Consider the following 15,237-nt stretch of genomic DNA (forward strand, 5'->3'; position numbering starts at 1 on the left):
GCTGTGTACTTTTTGTGTTACATTCCCTGTGACTGAAATGTTGAGGCCACAGCATGCCCAAACCCTTTCTCATACATTCCTAGGTTGTTAACAAGGAATTCAGACTGCATGACATTCTTCCAAAGGGTCAAGAACATGCTCTACCCTCTGAGCCTGAAGTACCTTTGCCAGGTTACTTTCAGTCCTTTTGCACGTATGGGCTCTGAGCTTCTTCAGAGAGACATGTCGCTCGGGGAGATTTTTGCTTCTGGATCCATGTGGCTGTTCAGGGGAGATTTTGTGATGGACTACGCTTGGCCAATCATGCCCAACATGGTGTTCATTGGGGATATAAATTGTGCCAACAGGAAGCCACTATTTCAGGTCTATATTGTTGCTATTATTCAATCAGTGTTCCAAGTGGAACATATTTTTTAATTAAAAAATTAAAAAAATTCTTTGGTCAAGCCACACTGTGCATTGGATCCTATTTTCCTAACCAAGGATTGAACCTGGGCCCATGACAGTGATGGTGTGCAGTCCTAAACACCTGATCGCCAGGGTATTCCCAAGTAGAACATATTTAAAAACAAACAAACTTTTATTTCCAGTTGCTTAATTATGAATTGACCTTTCTCAAGACTTCCACCTCTCATTCTCCTTCTAACAGTCTTTGGTGAGATAAATTGTTAAAGTGCTTCCAGTTGTGTAGAAAATGCTTGTGATGGTCTCTGAGAGGCATGAGAGGCAGCGGTGAGGGTCCATAATAGGGCTGAAAAGGACTGGTGTGATTCCACCCTGGTTGTTCCCTTGTAAAGGTACTGTTGTAACAGTTGTGTGATTCTCTCAATCTGAGTAGGAACAGAGAACTTGAACTGTGATTCAGGGACGTGAGACCGTGTCAGAGAGAGAAGTCGGGGTCTCTGATCAGAGAAAGAAGTAACTGCGTCCAAGTTTTCAAGATGGAGCTGTGCTGACCACAAGTCTTCTGACCGGGAGTTGGAGTCTGGAGAAAAATGTGGGGGCATACAGAATTGAATGGCATGTCAGGCAGGTCCAGCTTGGGACACTGAGGTGATCAAAGGCTAGTGGTGGGGGCTTGAAGGAGGTAAAACTGAGCCTATGAATGCAGTGAAGGTGGGGGCAGTGATGCTGAGACCTGTCTCAAAGATGATGAATTTGACCACATCACCAACACACCCCAGCCCAGCCGCCCCACCCCAAGTTTCCAAGATGGGAACTACTTCTTTCCTCATGGTTTCAGAGTCTTCTTATGTTAACCCTGAATATTTGGGTTTAATTGAAATTGGACTCTTGGGGGCCTGATTTGTTTCTTACTCCACTGAATTAGCCATCTTTTTTTGCCTACTTATGTCACATGTACTGAATTTACTTTACCATCCATGACTTTAAATCTTATATAGTTTTTATATTCTTACTTTTATATATCTCTTTGTTGATATATTTATTATTGCACAGGACTCTGTGCAATAGCAAATATATTATTTATTATTTACTCATACCACAAGGGACCTATTCTTCTTGGTTTTCTTTTTTCTTTACCTATGCATATATTCAATTATAAAGTATGTATTTATCTATCAGATTTGTAAAAGGTGAAAAGTGGGGAGGCATTTGAAAAGTAAATGTTGCTCTTTTCCTTTTAGTTTTTCTGTGTGAATATATTCTCTTGGGGTAACTGCTTTGGTTCACTCCCATTTTTCTAGCTGAATGACTTTGAGTGGGTGACCGAATCATTCTACCCTTAATATTGTCACACTGAACACAAGTATTATCTATTATCATTCTTAAAAGGTGCCTAGCAGAACAATGTATGTCATCTGGAGGCATTAAGATCTGTTTGTGCCAATTTATTTGGTATAAAATCATTGACCCCGAAATTCTCAAGTGTTATACATGGTCAGCACACCTTTAGCATTTCTGTTCAAATAAAAAATTGTTTTCTTTTTTACAACTTCCCTTTTTCTGTTTGTTAGTATTTGCTTTTTCTATTTAAGTGCTCCTATGTTGGGGCCCTATACATCTCTTATATATCTAATGCAGACCTTCTGGTTGGTGGAGCCAAATCTTGGAGTGTCTGATTTCAGGGTTTGAGGGTCCTGGAGCTGGTGTCAGCCTTCTGGAGGATGGGTGAGGCCCAGGTGCTCTGGTAGGTGAGTTCAGGTCCTGGGGCCTCTGGTGTTTGGGGCCAGGTCCCAGGTGACTCAGTGGCTCAGGGGGATCCTATGGCAGCTGGCCACAAGTATATGGGTCTGTATCTTCTCTCAACTACCCCCTTTACCTGAGGCATCCTAGTACTGGTATTGACAAGCTGATAGGAGGGGCTGGGTCCCGAGGCAGATAAGGAGAGAGAGGATTCCAAAATGGCACTAGCCAGCACAGTGTTTATTTTTTGGGGCTCTGAAATTACTGCAGATGGTGATTGCAGCCATGAAATTAAAAGACGCTTACTCCTGGGAAGGAAAGTTATGACCAACCTAGATAGCATATTGAAAAGCAGAGACATTACTTTGTCAAAAAAAGTCCGTCTAGTCAAGGCTATGGTTTTTCCAGTAGTCATGTATGGATGTGAGAGTTGGACTATAAAGAAAGCTGAGCACCTAAAAATTGATGCTTTTGAATTGTGGTGTTGGAGATGACTCTTGAGAGTCCCTTGGACTGCAAGGAGATCCAACCAGTCCATCCTAAAGGAGATCAGTCCTGGGTGTTCATTGGAAGGACTGATGTTGAAGCTGAAACTCCAATACTTTGGCCACCTGATGCAAAGAGCTAACTCATCTGAAAAGACCCTGATGCTGGGAAAGATTGAAGGCAGGAGGAGAAGGGGGAGACAGAGGATGAGATGGTTGGATGGCATCACCGACTCAATGGACATAGGTTTAGGTAAACTCCGGATGTTGGTGATGGACAGGGAGGCCTGGTGTGCTGTGGTTCATGGGGTCGCAAAGAGTCGGACACGACTAAGCGACTGAACTGAACTGAGCACAGTGTCAGCATAGTGGAACAGAGCTCCCTCGATGGCTTCTGCCAGTGTCTGTATCCCCAGGATGATCTCTGTTTGCCCTCTGCATCTCTGGGAGGCTCTTTTAAGATCAGCAGGTTGGTCTGACCCAGGCTGCTTTCAGATGACTTCTTCTCTGAATCCTAGAGTGTGTGTGTGAGATTTTGTGTGTGCCCTTTGGGAGTGGAGTCTCTATGTCCTACGGTCCCTGGTTCTCTTGAAAGGAAGCCCCACTGGCCTTCCAAGCCCAATGTTCTGGAAGCTCTTCATCCTGGTTCAGGACCCGCAGGCTGGGAAGCCCAATGTGGGCTCATATGCCTCACTCCTTAGGGAGAAGGTGTGCAATTGTAATTATCCCGCATTTGTAGATCATTTGCCCAGGGGTATGGGTCTTGATTATACCGTGTCTCCACCTCTCCTACATATCTTGTTGTCATTCCTTCAGTACATATTTGTTGTAAAATATCTTTTCTGCTAGTCTCCAGGTGTTTCTCATCAGTATTTGCTCTGTAAATCGTAATATTGGTGTGCCTGTGGGAGGAAGTGATTTCAAGGTCTTCCCAGTTCAACATCTTGGCCAGTTTCCTCAATGTAAAATTATTAATGAGATATTTCAAAATTAAAAATTTCATACTAAACCTTCAAAATCTGGTTTGTATTTTACACTTACAGGACATATCAGTTTGGACCCTACACATTTCAAGTGCTTTGTAGTCATATGTAGCTATAGGCTACTATGTCAGAGACCACGTGATCAACATATGTATATGTTCCATAGGTAGGCCTTAAGATGTATATTTTCAATTTTTATGTTAAAAAAATCTTATTGTGCCTAATTCTGAAAATGATTTCTAAAAATATTTTCCCATTTAACCGAATTTTTCTCAATTTGCATTTGTAATTTTTATTTGTTTTCATTTTAGACATATACCTGCTAGATTGTTGCACACAGGTTTATGACTGCTGCGTTTTCTTCATAAAATTTATTTTTCAACATTGTTTAATTTTGGAAAAGTACCCCTAACATAGGATTTAACATCTTAGCCACTTTAAGTATATAGTTTAATAGTGTTAATTACACTCACACCATTAAGCAACCAGTCTCCTGAACTCTTCATCTTGAAAAACTGAAGCCGTGTACCCCTTAAACAACATCTCCCCATTTTCCTCCACTCCATAGTGCCTAGCTGCCACCATTTTACTTTTTGTTCTCTATGAGTTTGACTGCTCTATGTACCTCATATTAGTGAAGTCATACAGTTATTATCTTTTTGATATTGCCTTATTTCATTTAGCATCATAGCATCTAGGTTCCCAGGTAGCTCAGCTGGTAAAGAATCTGCCTGCAATGAAGGAGACCTGGGTTTTATCCCTGGGTTGGGAAGATCCCCTGGAGAAGGGAAAGGCTACCCACTTCAGAATTCTGGCCTGGAGAATTCCATGGACTGTATAGTCCATGGGGTCACAAAGAGTCAGACACCACTGAGCAACTTTCACTTTCCTTTCCTCTAGGTTCAGCAATGTTGTCAGAATTTCCTTCTTTTTAAAGACTGCATACTATTCCATTTTACAGATAGAGCACATTTGGCTTATCTATTCATCTGCCAACGAACATGGGTTGCTTTTACTGTCTGCTGTTGTGACTAATGCTGCTATGAACCTGGATGTACAAATACCTCTTGACACCATGCTTTCAATTCTTTTGGGTATATACCCAGAAGAGGAATGGCTGGATCATTTGGTATTTCTATTATTGATATTTTGAGGGGCTGGATACTATTTTCCACAGTGGCTGCACCATTTTACATTCCTACCAACAGGACACCAGGGTTCCAGTTTCTCCACATCCTCTTCAAGACTTGTTTTCTGGGTATTGGCTTTTATTTTTATGATATCATCCTAATGGTGTGAGGTGACATTTCACTGTAGTTTTTAAAAATTTTATTTTTAATTTGATGATAATTGCTTTACAATATTGCGTGGTTTCTGCCATACCTCCGCAGGAATCAGCCATTTGTTGCTCAGTTGTGTCCAAATCTTAGGGACTCCATGGACAGCAGCACACCAGGCTTCTCTGTTCTTCACCATCTGCTGGAATGTGCTCAAATTCATGTCCCTTGAGTCGGTGATGCCATCCAACCATCTCATCCTCTGTCATCCCCTTCTCCTCCTGCCCTCAATCTTTTCCAGCATCAGGGTCTTTTCCAATGAGTTGGCTCTTCAGGTGGACAAAGTACTGGAGCTTCAGCTTCAGCATCAGTCTTTCCAGTGAATATTCAGAACTGATATCCTCTAGAATTGACTGGTTTGATCTACTTGTAGTACAAGGGACTCTCACGAATCTTCTCCAACACCACTGTTGAAAAGCATCAATTCTTTGGTGCTCAGCCTTCTTTATGGTCCAACTGTCACATCCATACGTGACTACTGGAAAAACCATAGTATGACTAGATAGACTTGTCAACAAATTAATGTCTCTACTTTTTAATATGCTGTCTAGGTTTGTCATAACTTTTCTTCCAAGGAGCAAGCGTCTTTAATTTCTTGGCTGCAGTCACCATCTGCAGTGATTTTGGAACACAAGAAAACAGGACAGAGGTGACTCCTCAGAGTTCAGCCCTACCCCAGGGAACACGGTTAGCAGAGAGGTAGGAGGAGACCAAGGGAATGGGCAGGCATGGTCTTGCTTTGGGTCTTGGGTGAAGAACAAGAGAGTGAACTAGAATGTTCCCCAGAGGGAGCAGCAGAGTCAGAGGAGATTTTCCAAGATAAGGGGGTGTGATCTTTCCCTGGGTGAAATCAGAGGTGATGAAACACAGGCATAATCTTATTCTGTAATGATTAATGTTCGGAGGGCACACTGCCTTCCAAGGTCATGCCATTTTACTTAAGTGATTTGATGATAGATTAAGATAAGGGAAAAAATACAGGCAGCACAGCCTGACCGCAGCGTCAGTTGCTTCTGGTTTGTGCGGGGACGACCCTGGGACTGCAGCTTCGGCGGCAGGTGCTGGCTGGACTCCTGCTCTGTCTGTGCGTCCGGCGATGGGCCGAGGCTGGGAAGGTGCTGGTGGTCCCCATGGAGGGCAGCCACTGGCTCAGTATGCGGGAGGCCATGCGGGAGCTCCACGCCAGAGGTCACCAAGCAGTGATCGTTGCTCCGGAGGTCAATGTGCACATCAAGGCAGAGGACGTTTTCATCATGAAAACCTATGCCGTTCCCTACACACAGGACAAATTTGATTCCCTCCTGAAAACTCATGTACGTCTACCTTTTAAAAAAGTACATTTTGTAACAGTGTTTCTGGAAACTATGGCATCTTTGAAAAATGTGTCTTTGCTCTTTGCAAGGTCTTGTAAGGCACTGATGTATAACAAGGACTTGATCAGAGACTTGAATGCCAGTTCCTTTGATGTGATTTTAACAGACCCTATTTACCCCTATGGGGCAGTGCTGGGCAAGTACCTGTCCATTCCTACTGTGTTTTTTCATGTTTTTTTTTTTCCCCTGTGACTTAGATGTTGAGGGCACAGCATGCCCAAACCCTTTCTCTTATGTTCCTCGGTTATTAACAATGAATCCAGACTGCATGACATTCTTCCAAAGGGTCAAGAACATGCTCTACCCTCTGGGCTTGAAGTACATTTGCCAGGTTACTTTCACTCCTTATGCACGTACGGCTTCTGTGCTTCTTCAGAGAGAGGTGTCACTGGTGGAGATTCTTGCCTCTGGATCTGTGTGGCTGTTCAGAGGAGACTTTGTGATGGACTACCCGCGGCCAATCATGCCCAACATGGTGTTCATTGGGGGTATCAACTGAGCCAACAGGAAACCATTATCTCAGGTCTGTACTGCTGCTTTTATTCAATCTGTGTTCTAAGTGGAACACATTCTTCTAATTAAAAACATTTTAAAAACTTTTTCACCATTCTGCAACCCCAGGCCGTTGCAGTGAAATGGTGGGTCCTAATCACTGAAACTCCAATACTTTGGCCACCTCATGCGAAGAGTTGACTCATTGGAAAAGACCCTGATGCTGGGAGGGATTGGGGGCAGGAGGAGAAGGGGACGACAGAGGATGAGATGGCTGGATGGCATCACTGACTCGATGGGCATGAGTTTGAGTAAACTCTGGGAGCTGGTGATGGACAGGGAGGCCTGGCGTGCTGTGATTCATGGGGTCGTAAAAAGTTGGACTCGACTGAGCAACTGAACTGAACTGAACTGAATCACTAAACTGACAGTGAATTCCAAAGTGAAACATATTTTAAAAAAACAACCTACTTCCATGTGCTTACTTATCTACTGATCTTTCTAAAGATTTCTACCTCGTTCTCCTTCCAACACTCTTTGGTGAGACACATTGTTAAAGTGCTCCAGGAGGGTAGTGTAGGTTTGTGATGATCTTTGAGAGGATTGAGAGGCACGGTTGAGGGTCCATATTTGGTTCAAGAAAGAATTTGTGTGGGTCAACCATGATTGCCTTGTTGTAAAGGCACTGTTGTGATGGTCGTGCAGTTTTCTCAGTCTAGTAGGAGCCAAGAACTTGAGCTGTGAATCCATCCATCATGGGTTTTTGCTTGAGGGTGTTCCATAGGAGAAGGAAAGAACTGGCAAACTGCATTTACTGTCCTGATAGTTCATTGTGCTTTTGTCTTGGAAAGGTCTTAGGTGTGGTCCCTGGAGATCTAAACACTGAAAGGAAGCGGAAGTTTCAGAGAGGTTGAATAAATTAAGCGGAAGTAAAAAAAAAAATTAAGTGGAAGTGAGACAATACTGGAGACAGAAGTTGGGCTCTCTCTGATCAGAAAAAGAAATAACTGAGTCCAACTTTTCAGAGATGGAGCTGTGCTGACCAGAAATCTTCTGACCAGGAGTTGGGGTCTGGAGGGGTGGTGGGGAGGTACCTAGTTAGATGCATGCCAGATGGGTCATCAACTTGGGACACTGAAGTCATCAAAGGCTAGTGGTGGGGGCTGGAGAGGACGAAAAACTGAGCCTGTGAACACAGTGGCAGAGGGTACAGTAATGAGAAAACTGAGTCGCAAAGAGGAAGGGTTTGACCACATCACCACTCCTACCCCACCCCAGTCATCACACGCTGCATTTCCATGGTGGGAACTACTGCATTCCTCATTGTTTCAGAGTCTCCTTATATTGATTCTGAATTGTTGCTGTTGTTTCATTGCTAAGTTACCTCATGGACTTCAGCACAGCAGGCTTCCCTGTCCTTCACTATCTCATGGAGTTTGCTCAAATCATGTTCATTGAGTCAGTGATGCCATCCAACCATCTTATCCTCTGTTGTCCCCTTCTCCTCCTATCTTCAATCTTGCCCAGCATCAGTGTCTTTTCCAATGAGCTGGGTGTTCACCTCAGGTGGCTAAAGTATTGGAGCTTCAGCTTCAGCTCAGTACTTCCAATGAATATTCAGGATTGGTTTCCTTTAGGATGGATTGGTTGGATCTCCTTGCAGTCCAAGGGACTCTCAAGAGTCTTCTCCAGCACCACAGTTCAAAAGCATCAGTTCTTTGGCACTCAGCTTTCTTTATAATCCAGTTCTCACATCCATACGTGACTTCAGGAAAAACCACAACCTTGACTAGACGGACCTTTGTTGGCAAAGTAATGTCTCTGCTTTTTAATATTCTGTCTAGGCTGGTCATAACTTTTCTTCCAAGGAGTGTCTTTTTATTTCATGGCTGCAGTCACCATCTGCAGTGATTTTGGAGCCCCCAAAAATAAAGTCAGCCACTGTTTCCACTATTTCTCCATCTATTTCCCATGAAGTGATGGGACTGGATGCCATGATCTTAGTTTTCTGAATGTTGAGTTTAAGCCAACTTTTTCACTCTCCTCTTTCACTTTCATCAAGGGGCTCTTTAGTTCTTCACTTTCTGCCATAAGGGTGGTGTCATCTGCATATCTGAGGTTATTAATATTTCTCTCAGCAATCTTGATTCCAGCTTGTGCTTCTTCCAGCCAGTGTTTCTCATGATGTACTCTGCAAATAAGTTAAATAAGCAGGGTGATAATATACAGCCTTGATGTACTCCTTTTCTTGTTTGGAACCAGTCTGTGGCTCCATTTCCAGTTCTAACTGTTGCTTCTTGAGCTATATACAGATTCCTCAGGAGGCAGGTCAGGTGGTCTGGTATTCCCATCTCTTTCAGAATTTTCCACAGTTTATTGTGATCCACAGAGTCAAAGGCTTTGGCGTAGTCAATAAAGCAGAAATAGATGTTTTTGTGTAACTCTCTTGCTTTTTCAATGTTCCAGCAGATGTGGGAAATTTGATCTCTGGTTCCTCTGCCTTTTCTAAAACCAGATTGAACATCTGGAAGTTCACGGTTCATGTGTTGTTGAAACCTAGGTTGAAGAATTTTGAACATTACCTTGCTAGCATGTGAAGTGAGCCCAACTGTACAGTAGCTGGGACATTCTTTGGCATTGCCGTCCTTTGAGATGAGAATGAAAACTGACCTTTTCTAGTCCTATGGCCATGCTGAGTTTTCCAAATATGCTGGCGTATTGAGTGCAGCACTTTAACAGCCTCAATTTTAGGATTTTAAATAGCTTAGCTGGAATTCTTTCACCTCCACTAGCTTCTTTTGTAGTAATGCTTCCTGAGGCCTTCTTGACTTCACACTCTGTGATGTCTGCCTCTAGGTGAGTGACCACAGCTTCATGGTTATCCGGGTCATTAAGACCTTTTTTGTACAGTTTGTATAGACTCCTCTGACGGTGGAATTTTCCAGGCAAGAATACTAGAGTGGGTTACCGTTTCCTACCCCAGGGGATCTTCCTACATCCAACCCAGGGACTGAATCTGTGTCTCTTGTGTTTCCTGCATTCGTAGGAGGATTTTACTTCTGTGTCATCTGGGAAGCCCTGAACATAACTATAAGATGTAATAAAGATCCAGAATAATGCCCACTTCAGTCCCTACACAGAGCAGTGGAAGCCTAGTGGGGTCCGCATCAGAAGATGATTCAGAGAGCTTGCATGGAGGCATGGGGATGTCCCTCCTGTCCAAAGTGAAGCAGGCACTGGAGTCCAGCGTCCTCTGAACCCCACTGCCATTACAAAGAGCTGCCTTGCCCACTGATGATTTAGATAACAGGGACTTCTCTTCCATGAGGCAGAGAAAGAATTCTCAAGCAGCCCTTCTGCTGTTGTCCTCAAGGATCCTTCCAGATGTTTCCATATCAGGCAGCTGCTCCTACAGACTCTCTCCTGAGCAGTGCAAGAGGTGTGCAGTGTGGAACAGGAACAAACCAGAGATCCATCATCCCCTCCCCTCTGAGAAGGCTGTTCTCGTGATGTTATATGCTTCCCCGGATGTGCTCCGTGTTCACCCATGATGGGGGGAAAGAGTTTGAAGAGTTCTCAGATAAGGTCACATGCAGCAGAGGTTCTGGGTGGGGACTGGGGCAGAGGTGACTCCTCGGCGTTCGGTCCAGCCCCAGAGAACACGGTTAGCAAAGAGGTAGGAGGCGACCAAGGGAATGGGCAGGCACAGTCTTGCCTTGGAAACTGGATGAAGAACAAGAGAATGAAATGGAATGCTCCCCACTGGGAGCAGCAGGTCAGAAGAGTTTTTCCAAGATAAGGGGGGTAACCTTTCCATGGGTGAAATCAGAGGTGATGAAACCCAGGCATGGACTTAATCCTGTAATGACTAATGCAAGCAGGGCATGCTGCCTTCCAATGACATGCCATTTTGCTTAAATGACTTGGTGATAAGATAAAGGCAACAAGTGCAGATGGCACAGATCAGACAGTTTGGTTTGTGCAGGGATGGCCCTGGGACTGCAGCTTCGGTGGCAGGTGCTGGCTAGGCTACTGCTCTGTCTGTGCGTCGGGCGATGGACTGAGAGTGGGAAGGTGCTGGTGGTCCCCATGGAGGGCAGCCACTGGCTCAGCATGCGGGAGGCCATGCGGGAGCTCCACACCAGAGGTCACCAGGCAGTGGTCCTGTTTCCAGAGGTCAATGTGCACATCAAAGCAGAGGACTTTTTCATCACGAAAACCTACACCATTCAGTATGCCCAAAATGAATTTGATTACCTCCTATAGGGCCATTTTATTCTGAGTTTCAAAAAAAGTACATGTTGTAAGGATGTTGTTGGAAACTATGGCAGCTTTGGAAATGTGTCTTTGCTCTTTCAAAAGTCTTGTAAGGGGCTGCTGTGTAACAAGGACCTGAATGCCAGTCCCTTTGATGTGGTTTTCACGGACCCTGTTCACCCCTGTGGGGCAGTGCTGGCTAAGTACCTGTCCATTCCTGCTGTGTGTTTTTTTCTGTTCTGTTCCCTGAGACTTAGATGTTGAGGAGGCAGAGTGCTCAAACTCTTTCTCATATGTTCCTAAGATATTAACAACGAATCCAGACCTCACGGCATTATTCCAAAGGGTCAAAAACATGCTCTACCCTCTGGGCCTGAAGTACATTTGCCAGGTTACTTTCACTCCTTATGCACGTATGGCCTCTGAGCTTCTTCAGAGAGAGGTGTCACTGGGGGAGATTCTTGCCTCTGGATCCGTGTGGCTGTTCAGAGGAGACTTGTGATGGACTACCTGAGGCCAGTCATGTCCAACATGGTATTCATTGGTGGTATCAACTATTAACCGAAAACCATTTTCTCTGGTGTGTATTGCTGCTTTAAGCGATGTGTGTGCTAAATGTCCTCATTGGTGTCCGACTCTGAGTGACCCTAAGGACTGCAGCCCCCCCAGTCTCCTCTGTCCATGGGATTCTCCAGGCAAGAATGCTGGAGTGGGTTGCCATGACCTCCTCCGGGGGAGCTTCCTGACCCAGGGATGGATTCCGCATCTCTTCAGCCTCCTGCACTGTCAGGCCGGTTCTTTACCACTCATGATATGTGGAAAGCTCTGTTCCAAGTAGAACACATTACAAAAAAAAAGCTTAATTTCAGGGGCTTCATGATGTACTGGTCTTTCTTGACTTCCAGCTCTCATTCTCCTCCTCACCGTCTGTGGTGAGACACACTGTTAAAGTGCCTCCAGGGGTGCAGTAAAGGCTTCCAATGATCTCTGAGGGGAGTGAGAGGCAGGTTTGAGGGTGTGTAATAGGATTGACAGGCAGTGGTGTGATTCCACCGTGATTGCCCTTTTGTAAAGTCATTGGTGTAACCGTTGTGCAGTTTTCTCCAGCTGAGTAGGAGCAGGAACTTGAGCTGTGAATTTATCCTTCAGGGGATTTGCCTGAGGGTATTCAGTAGAAGTGTAAGCAAAGTGGAGTCTGGTTGCTTGTGGCTCAAAAGACAATAAAGAAGCAAGACTGGTGGATGTGGAAGTTTGCTTGGATGAATGTCCCAGGATGGGATTGGAGAGAGGCGAGTCCAAACACTTATTCCCTCCTTGGACAATCTGGGGCAAGAGCTTTTATTGACAGAGGGAAGGGGGCTCCATGTAGAAACAGCACAGTCAGCTCTGACAGTCTTCTTGAAATTGGTCGTCAGTGGTCTGACCACCACCATTTTGATTGCTTTGTGCTCAGTCGCTCAGTTGTGGCCGACTCTTTGCGACCCTATTGGCTGTAGCCTGCCAGGCTCTTCTTTCCATGGAATTTTCCAGGCAAGAATACTGGAGTGGGTGGCCGTTCCCTTCTCCAGGTTTAATTGCTTTAAGTACAGTTAATCTTCAGTCCCAGGGCTGGTTTGTTCCCATTCCTTGAGGCCAGTTCTCAGAATTGCGGCAGCTTCTATGTCATGGCTACGGTCTGGTCACCATGTAGTTAGCTTTTTCCACCTCATGGGGGTTTCAGTATCTATGACAGCTCACAGGATATGGCTCAGAGTATTATCTATAGCCCCCGAGGAGGAACTAAAGGTCCTTGACTTTGCTTACTGACTAAACTATTCAGTTTTGTTGGACTGTTTTCCTCTGTTTTCGCATTTTCTCACTTCATTGACTAAAGTCATTCTTGGCTAAAGGTTTTCCACAGACAGAAGGCAGACAGAGGACATGGCCAGTAAGGACCATGGGTCTGGCACCATCAAAAGGAAGAAAGAAATGGCAGATTGCATTTGTTGATCTGATAGTCCTTAGTGGTTTTGTCTTGGAAGAGATTATAGGTGTGGTCACAGGAGACTTAAATGCCAAATGGATGTAGAAGTTTCAGAGAGGTTGAATAAATTAAGTGGGAGTGAGACAACAGTGGAAAGAAAAGTCTGGATCTCTGTGACTGGAGAAAGAAATAATTTGGTCCAACTTTTCAGAGATGAAGCTGTGCCTGCCATACTCTGAGCAGGAGCTGGGGTCTGGAGTAAAATGTGGGGATGTACACAGATGGATGGCATGTTAGATAGGTGTTAAGGGTGTGACATCATCAAAGACTAGTGATGGGGCCTGGACAGCAGGTAAAACTGAGCAGTGATGTTGAGAAGTGAGTCTCAAAGAGGAAGTTTTTGACCACATCACCGCACCTACCCCAGCCCAGGTCACTGCACGTCAAGTTTCCATGGTGGAAACTACCACTTTCCTCATGGTTTCAGATTCTTCCCATGTTAACCCTGAGTATTTGTGTTTCATTGAAATAGGATTCTCAGGGGCAGGGTTTGTTTTTTAATCTACTTAGTTAGCCCTCTTTTTTTGCCCACTTATGTGACATGTACTGAGTTTATATTAATTTCCATGACTTTAGATCTCTTATAGTTTTTGTATTCTTACTTTTATATCCCTTTATATTACTGTACTTATTATGGCAAAGGACTCTATCTTCACATTTCTTTTTTGCTCATACCACAAACAATCTATTCTATTTAGTTTTCTTCCTATATGCAATGCATTTGTCCAATTATAAAATATTTATGTATCTACTAGATTTGTAAAAGGTGGAAAGTAAGGAAGCATTTAAAAAGTATTTGCCACTCCTTTCTTTTTAGTTTTTCTGTGTGAATATATTCTCTAGAGGTAACTGCATTGGTTCAAATCCTCCCATTTTTCTAGCTGAATTACCTTGGCCATGTAACCTAATTAACTATTCTGACTTTATACTGTCATTGTAAACACACAAATAGTATCTATTATCGTTATTATAAAGTGCCCAGCGGGACATGGCGTATCATTTGAAGGCATTTGGATATGTTTGTGCCAATTTATTTGGTACATGAAAATTCATGTACACTGAAATTTTCAAATGTTACTCGTGGTAAACACACTATTAATCACTTTTGCTTCACTAAACTGTTTTTTCCTTTGAGATTTTGTCACTCATTTATTTGGTGTGGTTTATACTTAGAGATTTACCTTTGGAGGTGGGCTTCCCTGGTAGCTCAGATCGTAAAGAATCCGCCTGCAATGCAGGAGCCCCTGGTTTGATTCCTGGGTCTGAAAGGTCCCTGGAGAAGGGAATGGCTGCCCACTCTAGTATTCTTGTCTAGAGAATCCCATAGACAGAGGAGCCTGGTGGGTACAGTCCATGGGGTTGCAAAGAGTCGGACATGACTGAGAGACTTTTACTTTACCCTTAGAGGTGATGTCTTTGAATGTTAATAGACAATTTTTTCAAAATAGGAAATATTAAAATCTAAATCTTTTGCATTTTTGTTTCTTCTTCTTAAGATTTATGACACATTGAATTATTTTACTGGTCTTCTCAAAGAAATAGCTTTTGGGTTTGCTTGTTCTTTTTACTCTTTTTGTTTTCTATTTCATTAATTGCCACTTATTTTTTATTGATGATGTCATCCTTGCTTAGTTAATTTTATAGCTGTTTTTCTGCTTTCCTTAGGTAAGCATTAATTTTCTTTTGTTTTCCTAATAATAAGGAATTGATGGTCATAAATAAAGCATTTCTTAGATCCCTTAGATTTTGAAATAAATTGTTCTCATATTCTTTCTATTTTTTAACTTAAACTTTTGTTTTTGACTTCCTCTTTGAGTCAGTGACTGTCTGCTTTTTAAAATAATTTCATTATTATTTATTTTTGAATCTCTGTTGCTGCTCAGGCTTTTCTCTCGTTGCGGCAAGCAGGGTCTACTCTTTGTTGCAATGTGCATTGCGGTGGCTTCTCTTGTTGGGGAGCGCAGACTCTAGGGCGTGCGGGCTTCAGTAGTTGTGGAACGTGGGCTCATTCGTTGTGGTTCCCAGGCTCTAGAGCACAGGCTCAATAGTTGTGGCCCTTGGGCTTCGTTGCTCTGAGGCGTGTGGGATCTTCCCAGATTGGCGATTGAATCTGGGTCTCCTGCTGCTGCAGGTGGCTTCTTG

The 15,237-nt window shown here is 43.7% G+C and overlaps 1 protein-coding gene and 2 pseudogenes across 5 annotated transcripts in view; all 3 read left to right on the forward strand.

Annotated features, from left to right (window-relative positions):
* LOC122437277 (UDP-glucuronosyltransferase 1A1-like) overlaps positions 1-15,237 on the forward strand; it is a 141,252-nt gene that overhangs the window by 94,822 nt on the left and 31,193 nt on the right. The window lies entirely within an intron of this gene.
* On the forward strand, positions 3,252-6,882 carry LOC122437376 (annotated as a pseudogene).
* Positions 10,803-11,633, forward strand: LOC122437377 (annotated as a pseudogene).

Source organism: Cervus canadensis, chromosome 2 (assembly GCF_019320065.1).
Source record: "Cervus canadensis isolate Bull #8, Minnesota chromosome 2, ASM1932006v1, whole genome shotgun sequence".
Taxonomy (NCBI): domain Eukaryota; kingdom Metazoa; phylum Chordata; class Mammalia; order Artiodactyla; family Cervidae; genus Cervus; species Cervus canadensis.